A 12,673-nucleotide genomic window follows, 5' to 3' on the forward strand; every position below is an offset into this window, starting at 1 on the left:
CTTTTCTGGCTTCTCCAGTTCCCCAGACTCTTTGCTGAGAGATTACCTTGACAATTCAGTTGTGAATTTTCCTCTTCACCTCCAGTTCAAATGGTTTTGTTTGAATAAGTTTTTGAAAAATGAAAAAGAAAGTTATGAAAAGATACCAACTCAGTCCTGAATATATACAACTTTAAAAGATCTAATAATATATTACTTATAACTTAGCTCAGTGTATCTTACTGGCCTAGCTTACATGAGGCATTGAGTTTGAACCACAGCCTTGTTAACCAAATCAAACTGTAGTGGAAATACCAACTAGCAAAGAATCAAGCAGATGACTCAGAGAGTGGAAGAACTCAACTTTATTCACATGGATTTGAATCTAAGCTAATGCTTTGCAAATTCCAGCTTCTAGACACAGTTTCCTACAGCTTTTATAGGTTGGGATATGGTGCTGAAATCCCTGTCTATCTGATCTTCTATAGATGGTCTTTGAGTCCCATGGTCATCAAAGGAAATTTCCATCACACTTAGACATATTTACAGGCATATACATTGGAGGCTGGCAGTTAAAAATATTCCTTCCTTGGCAAACAGGATCTGTGATTTGAAGGGATAGCTGTGGTGATCATTTCTTCAGGCAATTTCTTGTAGCATTTGCCTTCCCAAGATAAGAAGGGGCTCTAAGAAGCTAGCGGGACTCGGCATGCTTAATTCGATATATAGCCCCTCCTTTAATAAGCCCCTTTGTTATAAGCATGCTACAGGGAAAGCACACACAGTCCAGCTTGAATAAGAGGAAAAGAAAAGCAGTCTTCAATAAAGTGGGATTGCTGACTTGCTTGCCGAGTCAGGCCAGGACTTAGTAACACGTCGGTTAGCCCTACCTTGGGTTCTAGATCCCAAATCAAGAACTTTCCTGTTTTGTGGATGAGGACTGGATTGCAGACTAGTGAGCAATAAGAGATAGCTCCACTGCAAGCTCATCAGCAGGTACATTCATCCACTTGGGCCACTTCAGGATCTCACCACAAAGTTGTGTGGAAGGAAAGGCCTATGAAAACCAGAGAAAATGGCTTTAACATGACATCATGTAGCACACATGTTTTATAAACCAATAGCCAGAATTTGGCATTTTACAAGTCTGGATATATTTATGATGGCAAAGGAAAAAGCATAGCAGAATTCAGAACTAATTCTTAGGTGCAAGGCTGGTAAATGTTACTTGATTTTACATGTGGTAGAACTGTAATTGGATTCTGTAGAAAATTACACTTTTGGTCTGCCATCAACTGTGGTTTAGGTGGAGACTGAACTTCAAATTAAGTAGACAGTCTGTCTTTATACTTTTTGTGTTTTTTTTCTTTTTATTGTGTGCTTCTTTTTCATTGTGGCTGATCGTAATGAATACATTTACTTTTATAGCCCATTAAAGTCATACACATTGGGGGTGCCTAGGACGATGACTCATTTGGTAAAATGAATGCTATAAAGTCACAAGGAGCTAGGTTGAGATTCCCAGCACCTATATGAAAAGGCTGGGCACAGTTGCACGAGTCTGTAATCCTAGGATACTAAGGCAAAGACAAGAGCTCCCTGGCCAGCCAGTTTATCCAATTATTGGTGTGTTCTCATGAGTTTAGTGAGGGTCCTGTCATTTGATAGATTGATCGATCAATAGATAGATAGATAGATAGATAGATAGATAGATAGATAGATAGATATAGAGAGGTAGATAGATAAAATAAGGTAGAGACTGCGGAAAATATTTAACGTTGACCTCTGACCTCCATGTGCATACTTATACATGCACTGTCTTAGTTAAGTTTTCTATTGCTGTGAAGAGACACCATGATCATGGCAACTCTTATAAAGAAAACATTTAACTGAGGTGGCTTGCTTACAGTTTCAGAGGTTCAGTCCATTATCATCATGGTAAAGAGCATTGGCAGCATGCAGGCAGACATGGTACTGGAGAAGTAGCTAAGAGCTCTACATCTTGCAGGCAAGAGGAAATCCATGGAGACACTGGGCAGTATCCTGTGCACAGGAAACCTCAAAGCCTGTTCCCACAGTGACACTTCCTCCAACAAGACCTTACCTACTCTAGCAAAGCCACACCTCCTAATAGTTGCACTCCTTATGAGACTATGGGGGCCAATTACATTCAAACTACCACATATACACATATACTACCCAGGCATACACAAAGTCACACACACATGCATATAACAGGGAAGCAAGTTTCAGAAAACATTATTCTTACCAAATATATATAGATTCTTTTGTGCTCTTTTCAATTATTGTTTTTTTTTTTTTTAAATAAAATCCTGATGAAAATCCTTAACTAGACTTTAAGCCTCACTAGTAGACTATAACCTGAGTTTGAAAATTAAAATCACTCTTCAAGATAACCACTGTAAAATCAGCCAACTTGACCTGAATCCGGGAAACTATCTCATCTGTGACGTAGAAACCTGAGTAGATGTGAGATGGCCCTGCTTGATCATATGAAAACAGATGCAAAGAAGTGTCTGGTGCTGGAAAATTGCAGAGGAGACATTAGCTTTTTGGGGGGTGGGGGAATTGTAAGCTTTGGAGTCCACGGCCATCCTTCTCAGAATCAAGCCTCCACTTGGTGGTAGGCAACCCAGAGAGCAGCGAGAAAGAATGTTATTTTTCTAATAAAATATCGAGTTGCTATTAATATTATTTTCTATGGCAATTATAATCTGCTGTAAGCCTGCACTGCAGGGACTGATCTTAATTCTCTCTTGTGTGGAGCCTGGCATCCTGTTGGCAGCCAGTACATGTTTATTATCAGTAATAACAATAATAATCCTGATAATGATAACATGGCGATTAGACTCATTTGCAGTAACATCTAAAGCTAGGATTATAAGTGCCCCTTTCCTATGGTTTCCATTTTTATTGCACACAGTTTATCCTTCTTCTAACTGCAAAACAAGTGTAGTTCCTATTCCCAGTCTGATTTAGTCCATTCGACAAATATTAATACTTTTGAGTGTGTTTCTTTTCCTTGTGGACCTCAGAATTAAATGCCTTTTCATTCGCCTTCTTGTTTGTCTTACTGGCGTCGCTGTTGAGGTCACCATAGTGAGAGCAGGGCGAATCATTTGTCAACTGTTCCTTCAGAAGCCCCAGAGAGAGCACACATTTCCCCAGACCATCATTTTGATGTTCTTTCTGTGATAACAGCATAATTGATCTTAATTTTACAAAATTTTCAGTGATTAGCTTATTTTTTAAAATTAAGAAACAGGGAACTTGAAAATCAGCATGTACTTTCTTTCTAGTCTGTCACATCACATCATTTCAAAATTGAAGCTCTGATTCAACAGTGTTAGGAACAGAAAGAATGAGAGAAGAAACTACCTACCAGTGAGGGGGTGTGGATGCCCAAGGGATGAGTGAGACAGCAGGAAAAGGAGAGGAAGCCAGGGGGTTCGAGTAGAAGGCAGTGTCCAGTACATAGCAGAAGCAGCGGGTTTCAGTATGGCTTCTGGAATCCACACATGGGAATAGAAGCAGGAAGAGATGGACCAGTGATGGGGTAAGGGACTTCCCCTTAGGGAGAAAGGAAAGGTGGAGTGGAGAAGAGCTCTGTTTCTTGTTCATGCCTCCATGGAGAGGAATTTTGAACTGATGCTTCTGTCATATCAGCAAGGCTGGATCAATATCTGTCTGCTTGACTTCATTCAGACATTTTCCCCCCTTAGGTTATACTCACAAAATAATGTCAATATTCCCAACTCCGTAAATGTATTGAAGATTTTAGCACCGTCTCCAGCATTACTCATCACGTCCGTCTTTACTTTTGAAATAGATGCATCTGTTAGTTGTTATCACAATTGAAATACATTTGAAGGATGAGATATGGGCAAAGCTGTGAATTGAAGGTATGAACTGGACATCATAGAGTATGTGCTGGTTAGGGCAAACTGGTTCTGGTTGCCTTGATCACTGACAAAATAGTTTTAATAGTTTCTTCATTTTTAATATGGAAATAGTAATACTTTCTGTCCTGAGTTGTTCTGAGGATTAAAGTATAAGAATAGATACAAAGTACTTAGCACAATTTGGTACATTATAAAGTGTCAGCAAAAATATTTATTGTTATATATTCATTAGAAGGCTGTGTTGTGGGCATTTTGTAAGACAGAGTAAGAAATTACAGTTTATTTTACTTTTTAGAAAATTTGTAAGTGTGATATATAAATGTGGAGTGTGTGTGTGTGTGTGTGTGTGTGTGTGTGTGTGTGTGTGTGTGTGCAAGAGCCTCTCTAGAGGCCAGAGAAGGATCCAGTTCAAGTATCCTGCTCTAGCACTCTTTGCCTTGTGTTGCTAAGACAGGGCCTTTCACTGAGCCCAGGGTCTTTCAGTAATCCCAGGGCTTGGCTAGTGGCCAGCAAGCCCCAGCAACAATCATGCCTCCAGCCACCACAGCACTGAGGTTACAGGTGCACATGATCCCACTGAAGGTTTTTAACATGGGTGTTGAGAAGACCCAGCCCCATCTGCTTGACTTTTTATGTCAGCTAGCATCTTAGTCATAAGTGCACTGTGGCACATAGGTTTCAGGTGCTGGTGAGGAAGGCCAAGTGCATTGAGATTATAGAAGGGTAAGTAGTCACTGATCGTTGGCAACATCTAATACCCTCTGCTTTCTCATACCCATTGGATATGAAAAGCTGAGCAAAACACATGCACCCTTTGCTCCTAATGTTAAATAAACCGAGGCTTTCTATAAATTAATATGATTTTCTTACATAGCATGACACAAGGTCATCCAATTTGCCAGAGAAATGCCACTGGGTCTGTTGTAAGGGGAAAGTGCAGGTACATTGTGTTTGAAGCTGCAACTACTGTGTCAAAAAAAATAAAAGCCCCACTCTGCTTAGTAAATGTATTTGCTCAGGCCTTAATAAACCATGAATGGGAAAAGGTTAATTGACAAAATGATACTTGTCTAATGCTGTCCCGAGTAGCACACTCAGGCAGATGTAAGAGGCAGGGATCCTGCTGTGCTGACAAGCATGATGATTATAACTGACTCTTTTTGCCCTCAAGGGTGTGCAGCTTCTAGAAGCTTTCACCCTGGAATCTCACTGTCATACTAGAGCTGGTCCAAGGTGGTTAGTAAAACTGTGAAGCCAAAGGACAATGGAGTTCACATTTAATTTAAGTGTGGGGAAAGAAGGCCAGAGACTGACACTAACCTCAGATGTTGGGTGGAAATTCTGCTTTGCATTTACACCTCCCATTTATTGAGCATTTAACCATGTACCAGTCACTGGGTGTAGTGGCCTAGCTGTGGGTCTCCTATTCCCTCACTGATCCAGTGAGGTAGGCATTAGCCTCCTCCTGACACACATAAAGAAACCAAGGCCACCACAACACTCATTGCATTCTACTTCCAGTTTCTAGATGCACTTGGTTATACTGGCACATGAGAGGACAATTCCTTTTTTTCTGGCTGGTCGAATCATTTATGGATAAAACAATGGTCATAGGTTTAGCATCTGACTGAGCACAGAGAGCAGCAAAGAATTCCTTAAGCTTGAGACAGGCAATTGCTTGGCATTAGACTGAAGGACAGGGCATTCCAAACCTTCATTTTCCTAGCTCGTGAAGGCAGGGCTGCAATTCAGAGAGACCCCAGTAGACTTGACCAGAGTTTAGGGGAGATAGAGCTGTCAGGCAGGAAGGAGGAAGAATTCTCTGCTCGATCCCTTGTGAGTCATAAGCTGGGACTCCCTGTGACAAAACAAATTAACAAGGGAACTACAAATGGAGGTTTAATAATACATACAACTCCTACACACAGGAGAAGCAAGCGGGAGAAAGCAGTAAACCTCCAGAGTATTTTTTTTTTTTTTTTTTTTTTTTTAAGATGCTGGGGATGAAACCTAGAGCCTGATCAGGCCTACGGTCTTGTGTGTGCTAGGTGAGTGCTTCCCACTGACCTATACATTCTGCCTTCTCTTGACCTTTTCCCTGGAGACAGACTCTCAGGAGGTCGCCCACGCTAACCTTGATATTCTGTACTTTCCATGGACTCTGAACTTGCAGTCCTCCTGCCTCAGCCTGCTGAGTAGCTGTGATTGTAGGACCATGCCATGAGGCTCAGCCCTGAAGTAGGTCTCTCACAGTTGCTTTTTCTAGTTGGGGATAGGAAAGGGATCCATGAGAGCGGAAGGGGAGCAAAGAGAGTAGTGGGTGGTGAATATGATCAAAAATATATTACACCGTACCATAGCAAAATGCAATATCATGTGTAGTTATCCCATGCTAATAAGAAAACGTACAGGAAATCATCTTATGCATCGGTCTTAAATACCACTGTTCTCTAGAACAAAAAACCAATGAGAGTAGTCAGGCGGATGGCTCAGAGGATAAAGGCATTTGCTTCTATGCTGAATGGTCTGAGTTTGATACTTTGGAGCCACGTTGTGGAAAGAGAGAACCAACTCCCACAGTTGTCCTGTTCTTCCATACAAGTCACACCACCGATGTTCCCACAAAATACCTAAATAAATGAAAAAAAAAAACAACTTTAAAAAAGAACTAATGAGAGATGTGCTTGGTTATCATTAAACAAAAATAAAGTATGTTATGCTGATGGAAGCCAATGTCTTCTTTATTTATTAGGAATCTCTAGTATTTGTTTATGTAGTGTTTACTTATTTGTGTGTGTGTGTGTGTGTGTGTGTGTGTGTGTGTGTGTGTGTTGCACTTTTGTGCACATGTGCACAACTGAGGCAAGATAAGGCCAGAGAAGGATGCTGGATGTCTTCTCTACTACTCCCCACCTTATTCCCGTGAGAAAGGCTTTTTCCCCCTAACTGGAGCTAGGCTGGTGGCCAGCAAGCCCCAAAGAGCCTCCTGGCTCAGACTTCTACAGTGACAGGTTCATAGATGAACACACACCTGCCTTTTTATGTAGGCTCTGGGGATACATGGTCTCTGAGGATTTGAACTTAGGTCCTCATATTTACACAGCAAGTGCTCTTACCCACTGAGCCATCTCCTTATTCTCCAAGAATCTCTGGCATTTTAGTCTTCCCTTTCTTCTTGGCATAGAGAGAAAAATGCCTTTACAAGTTGTGATTTTCTTTGTAGATATAAATTTTTCTTAAGAAGGGGTAACTTTTCAGAGCTCTTTTATTTTATTTATTTATTTTTTTTATCACCTATAGTGTCTGAAAACAACCATTTCAAAATAATCCTTCCAGAGGAAAAATTTCACGGGATCCCAGCCCTAGACAAAGAGCTACAGGCGACTCATGACTGCTGGGAGAAGGAGAGCTAGTTTCTTGTGGATTGTCTTATGCAGAATGGTAAGCCCATCACACCAACAAAAACACACTCAGTAGGTATTTGTGCATATGTATACACGCATGTGTATGTAACTAAAAAGAAAAAGGGAACTATCAACTTGATAGTAGGGGGCCATGGAAGGAGTTTGATGGAGGGTAGTTGGGGTGAGGTTGGAGGGAGGAAAGCAGAGCACATGATGTTTTCTATTTCATTGAAAACACATTGAAGCTAAAATGTAATAAAAACACTAAAAAAGTATTTTGGGACTGCATATTTGTTATTGGAATGAAAGATCTGGGATGTCTATCATTCCAAGGCCAGTATTAGGAGATGCAAGTTGACAGGGTAGAATCAGGTGTAGTCATGGTCTCGCCATGTTGAGAGTGTAGAAGGTTGTCACCTCAAACCTGTGTTTGGAACATGGGTGTGGAAAAGACTTTTATAAGAGTCCTACCGTAGCTAGAGTTTTCCTGCCTGCAGGGCATGTGTCTCCTTGTTCTCTGGCCATGTTCATCACCATGGAACTCAACCTCCAGCAGTTAGCACCTGTGTTTTTTATTTGTTTGTTTCATTGTTTTGAGACAAACTATCACTAGCTAACCCAGGTCAATCCTGAACTCGTGATCCTCCTGTATCAGTATTCTAAGTGCTGGGAATCACAGGCTTGCATCGCTATGTCTGGTGCAATTCTTATAGTTTCTGCAACCAGACATCAAGTTGTGTGTCACAAGTTGTGTGTGTTGTATTAATGACTGAGGAGGGTCTTTACAAACCCCACCTTAGACTACTTGCAATAGTGGAGACAGTGCCTGACGGAACCTACTCTGGTAATCAAATTGGTAAATACCCTGTTATCATCCAGTAACTGATGGAAGGAGATGCAGAGATCCACGCTGGGCGCCAGGCGGAGCTCCAGGCTGAGCTCCAGGGGTCCCGTCAATGAAAGAGAGGAGGGTTCTATGAGCAAGGGATATCGAGATCATGATGGGAAAATGTATAGAGAGGCCAGGACAAACTAGTGGGAACTCCTGAACTGTGGACCAATAGCTGTGGAGCCCCATGGGACTGGGCTAGGTATTCTGCATAGTCGAGGCAGTTGTTTAACTTGAACTGTTTAGGCGACCCCTTGGCAGTGGGATTGGGATCCCTCTCTGGTGCATGGGCAGGCTTTTTGGAGCCCAGGGCCTATGGTGGGACACCTTGCACAGCCTTGATACAGGGGGAAGGTCTTGGACCTGACTCAGCTGAATATACCAGGCTTTGCCTTGGAAAAGGTAGGAATGGGGGGTGGTTTGGGGAGAAGACTGGGGCTTGGGAGGGAGGAGGAGAGGGGGATCTGTGGTTGGTATGTAGAATGAGTAGAAAATTTCTTACTATTAAAAAAAAGAACTAAGAATAATAAAAGGTAAATATAAAAAAAAACAAAACAATGATATTCAGTTGTGCTGGATTCTGTAAAACTTAAGGGATACTTAGATGTTGATGCCGTCACCATTTTAGGTGATTGATCTGTTCAGATTTCAAATTCTGGGAAAACTGGAAAAGGGACTAAAAGCATTTGGCAAGTATAATGCCCCCAGATAACTCTGTCAAGGATATCTCCCCCCAAAAGCTGCCCCATTGCATAGTCTGGTGTTCTGTAGTATCACGTCTTGCACCCCATCACTGCTTCTGCTGACTATCTACTGGTTGAAATGAGAAGAGCAAACCTACCTACGGATGTACAAGTTAGAGGGACACACAGTTCCTTTCATAAGATTCAGTCCTGCGCTGATCAACATCTGAATACTCTAGTTGGGAAGGGTTGATGCCTACTGAAAGCCAAGAGGGATGTGATGCTTTCAGAGCTCCCAGGACTGTTAGCTGTGGTTTAAACAAATCCGAATAACAAAACATACTTTCAAGTAGGTCTAGATTTGGTTTCACAGTCACTGGAACAAGGCTCCTGAAACCTAAGTGTCATCACACAAGTACATTCAAGTGTGTCTATAGATTATTTTGCTGTGCTCAAGTTCAGGGGCAGTTTGAAGTTTACATCATTAAAATATTTCTTGAAAGTGTGTTGACATTTCTGTAGCTGGTTTTGAAGAGTGTTAAATCTCTCTCCCTGTCTCTCTCTCTCTTTGTGTGTGTGTGTATGCCTGTGTATGTGTGTTGGGGTGCATGTTTGCACATTGGAGTTTAATGTTGGGTGTGTTCTTCAAGCATTCCTCACCTTTCTTATTGAGAAGGCTTCCCACTGAACCTGGATGCTGCCAATTCAGCTGTACTGTCTTGCCAGCAAGCTTTGAAGATTCATCTGTCTCTAACTCTTTCTTCAGCACTGGCACATACTAGCATGCTTAGCTTTTTACATGAGTAGTGGGGATCTGAACTCAGGGTCTCATATTTGGCCTCAAATGGCTGTATGAGCATAGCATGGTGCACATTCTAACAATAATCTTTCATTCCATAATCCATATTTTCTGTCATTTTTATTTCTTCCTATCCATTTCTGGAGGCTACTTTCATATACACTAGATATCTATTAATTATCTTTAGGTCTTTCTAATCAGTAGATAGTTTCTGTATTCTTAAACATTCCTCCTCTAAGTTATTTATGATAGCCATATTTGGTTGTCAGCTTGATCAGATTAATAAGCATCTAGGACATTAATGAGAAATAACTTTGACTGTGTCTCTGAGGGTATTCCCAGAAAGGATTAACGGATCCAACCTGGACATAGGCAGCATGGTCCCATGGGCTGGAGTCCCAGTCTTGCTTAAAAGGGGAACAAAAGGAACAAACCAGCTGAATAGAGGCATTCCCTGTTCTTCACTTCCTGGTCCACTGAGACCAGGCGCTTCCTGCTGTCACTGGCAGGAGTCATTTCCACTCCCGTGCTGTCTCTCCCACTCTGGACTGTATCCCATGAACTATGAGCCAAAATAAACCATTATTAAGTTGCTTCTTGCCAAGTACTCGATCATAGTAATTAGAAAAGTATTATTCTCGCCTTTTCCATTGCCCTTTCTCTTCTCCGATAGATTCCGTCACTTCCGCACACAACTGGAAACATCCAGAGAGAGTTCTCTCCTCAGACACATCAGAGAATCATTTTCTTTTTGTTACTTTTAGATGATCTAACGGGCTTCTAATGAGATAGAGAACAAGCGAGAATATAGGAAACAGAAAATTTATGAAGGCACATGAACTAATCGTTGATGAAAGAAGATTCAAGAAATGGAGCTTGAGATTTTATTGTCACTTGGTTTAAACACATGCAGGGCCTGTTTCAGCTCTTAATAGGAACTTCTTTCCAAAAGACACAGTGTCTTTCTCCAAATTTTCACTGAGTAGTAGACAGTGAGTTCTTGTGTCTCTTTACCCAGAAGAAGCAAACAGAGGAGAAACTAGCGCAAATAGTGGAGGGTCTGCCCCAAGAACTAGAGCATATGGGAAAGCCGTGCATGAACGTCATCCATCGGGAGCAATTCAGCAATAAACCCTGCTTGTGTGCTGTTCTAGGTGAACACTGTTGGGGCAAGGTCATGTAGATGAGGATGACTTGGCTAAAGATTATGTCCAGAAAAGAGAAGGATCACAACATTTTGAAGTCAACTTTCCTAAAAGAAGGAGTCCAGGGATATATTAAAGTTGGAGTAGGGGAGCATTTGTGGATGTTTGCTACATTAATTGAGAAACAAGAAATTCAGTTAAATGTTGATACCCAAGATAGTTGGTCCCATACTGAGAAGTTAACTGCCTTGAGGGAAGAGCCATCTCTCTCAGGTTAAGAATTTTGAACCAGTGAGGGGAAACATCCGATCCCTGTATACAGCTCACTAACAAACATTTTTCTTTTTCAAATGTCTGTTCTCTGTGATTTTTCTATCTATCTCATTAGAACCTCTGCTTCACCCTGCCATAGCTGCCTTCAGGTACATCCAGATGTGTTTGTGGACCTTACTCACCACCATCACTGCTTAGAGACATGGCCAGACATCTGGAATTTGGTTTAGATTCACTCCCTTCTCCTGAGAGCAGCCTCGATTTTAATGAACAGAAACCCATGACAAAATTAAGAACAACTTGAGTGAATTTAGTGCAATACTTTGAATAACAGTAGAGGAATCCTGGGATGTGAGAAATGCTAATTTCCACCAGTGCTGCTTTGAGATGAGGCTCTGCTCTAGCCCAGAGATATTTGCAAAGAAGAGCACACCGCTGAGCCCACGGCGCTTGCTCCCTCTCCCCCCCAGCACCCTGTGGCTCAGCCCCCCTTTTTATGTCTATTTTCTCCCTCCGCTGAAAACACCTTCCCTGGTGCCCAGCTCCCGCTCAAGGCCAACACCCTGACAGACAAGCAATCTCACAGTACCTGGGGGGAAAACGCTGTTTTAACTAAAATAGATCAGCCGGGATATTTTCTTTGACAACCCTCTCTTCATGCAGTCATTCCTCTCCTACACACTGCCCAAGGGGATGAAAATGGGAGCCAGCAGGGAATTCACATCTGAGTCATCTCTCACCAGCTGACTACCTGGGATCACCTGGACAGCTTCTAACTGCAGACAGGTCTCCCCCACTTTTCTTGAATTCACTGTGCAGCAGGGAGTGCTGCAGGGGGCAGTTAAGAGGTGGTTTCTGCTGCCCTCCTCGGCCCGGCCTGGGTACTCACTATCCTCGGGGTTTAGTTTAGCCTTTCTCTACCTCTGTTTCTCTATCTGCTCGGTGAGAAGCTGAACTGGATGAGGTGTTCTTAAGCTACGGCCATCCAGAGGAGCAGGAGAATCATTTGGGGAAAAACAAACCAGAGCTATCAGATTAGTTATTTTTGCTTCCCAGTGCTGGACACATCTGAGAGAAAAAAATTAAAGGGTTAAAAGCTTTATTCTATTTTGTTGATGTCTGAGGGCTTTGTCCAAGAGTGCTTGACCCCATGAGTTTGGACAGAACATAATAGTGGCAGAAGTATAAGGTGGAGGAGAGTTTTCCTCAGGCCACACAGGAAGCAGAGAGAGGGAAGGAGGAAGGAACCAAAGACAAGATACTGTCAAAGACCTGTCCCCAGTTTCCCAGTGACCTATTTCCTCTGGCAGGGTCCCACTTCCAAGCTCCCAGCTCATAGCTTGTTTGAGTTAATTTTAAATGTAACCCCAGATATAGTAGCTTACATAATTGACCTCCTCCTGCCAGCACTAAGATATTAACATCCCAGTTTCCAGAACCTGTTACATTATATGGCAAAAAGAACTTTGAAGGGATTATTAAACTTGGAGTTAGTTGACTCCTATGCATTCAAGAGAGGATTTCCTAGACATATGAATGTGTGTGTGTGTGAAAATATACATACATACTTACAAATAA

At 42.0% G+C, this 12,673-nt stretch overlaps 1 long non-coding RNA gene across 5 annotated transcripts in view; it reads left to right on the forward strand.

Moving 5' to 3' along the window:
• Nucleotides 1-12,673, forward strand: part of LOC128106078 (uncharacterized) — a 94,844-nt gene that overhangs the window by 4,092 nt on the left and 78,079 nt on the right. For all 5 annotated transcript variants that reach the window (XR_008216587.1, XR_008216590.1, XR_008216588.1 and 2 more), the window contains exon 2: nt 7,203-7,343. This is a non-coding gene — a long non-coding RNA (uncharacterized LOC128106078). The remainder of the gene's footprint in view (nt 1-7,202; nt 7,344-12,673) is intronic.

This window comes from Peromyscus californicus, unplaced genomic scaffold (assembly GCF_007827085.1).
Source record: "Peromyscus californicus insignis strain IS unplaced genomic scaffold, ASM782708v3 Scaffold_9__1_contigs__length_137607984, whole genome shotgun sequence".
Taxonomy (NCBI): domain Eukaryota; kingdom Metazoa; phylum Chordata; class Mammalia; order Rodentia; family Cricetidae; genus Peromyscus; species Peromyscus californicus.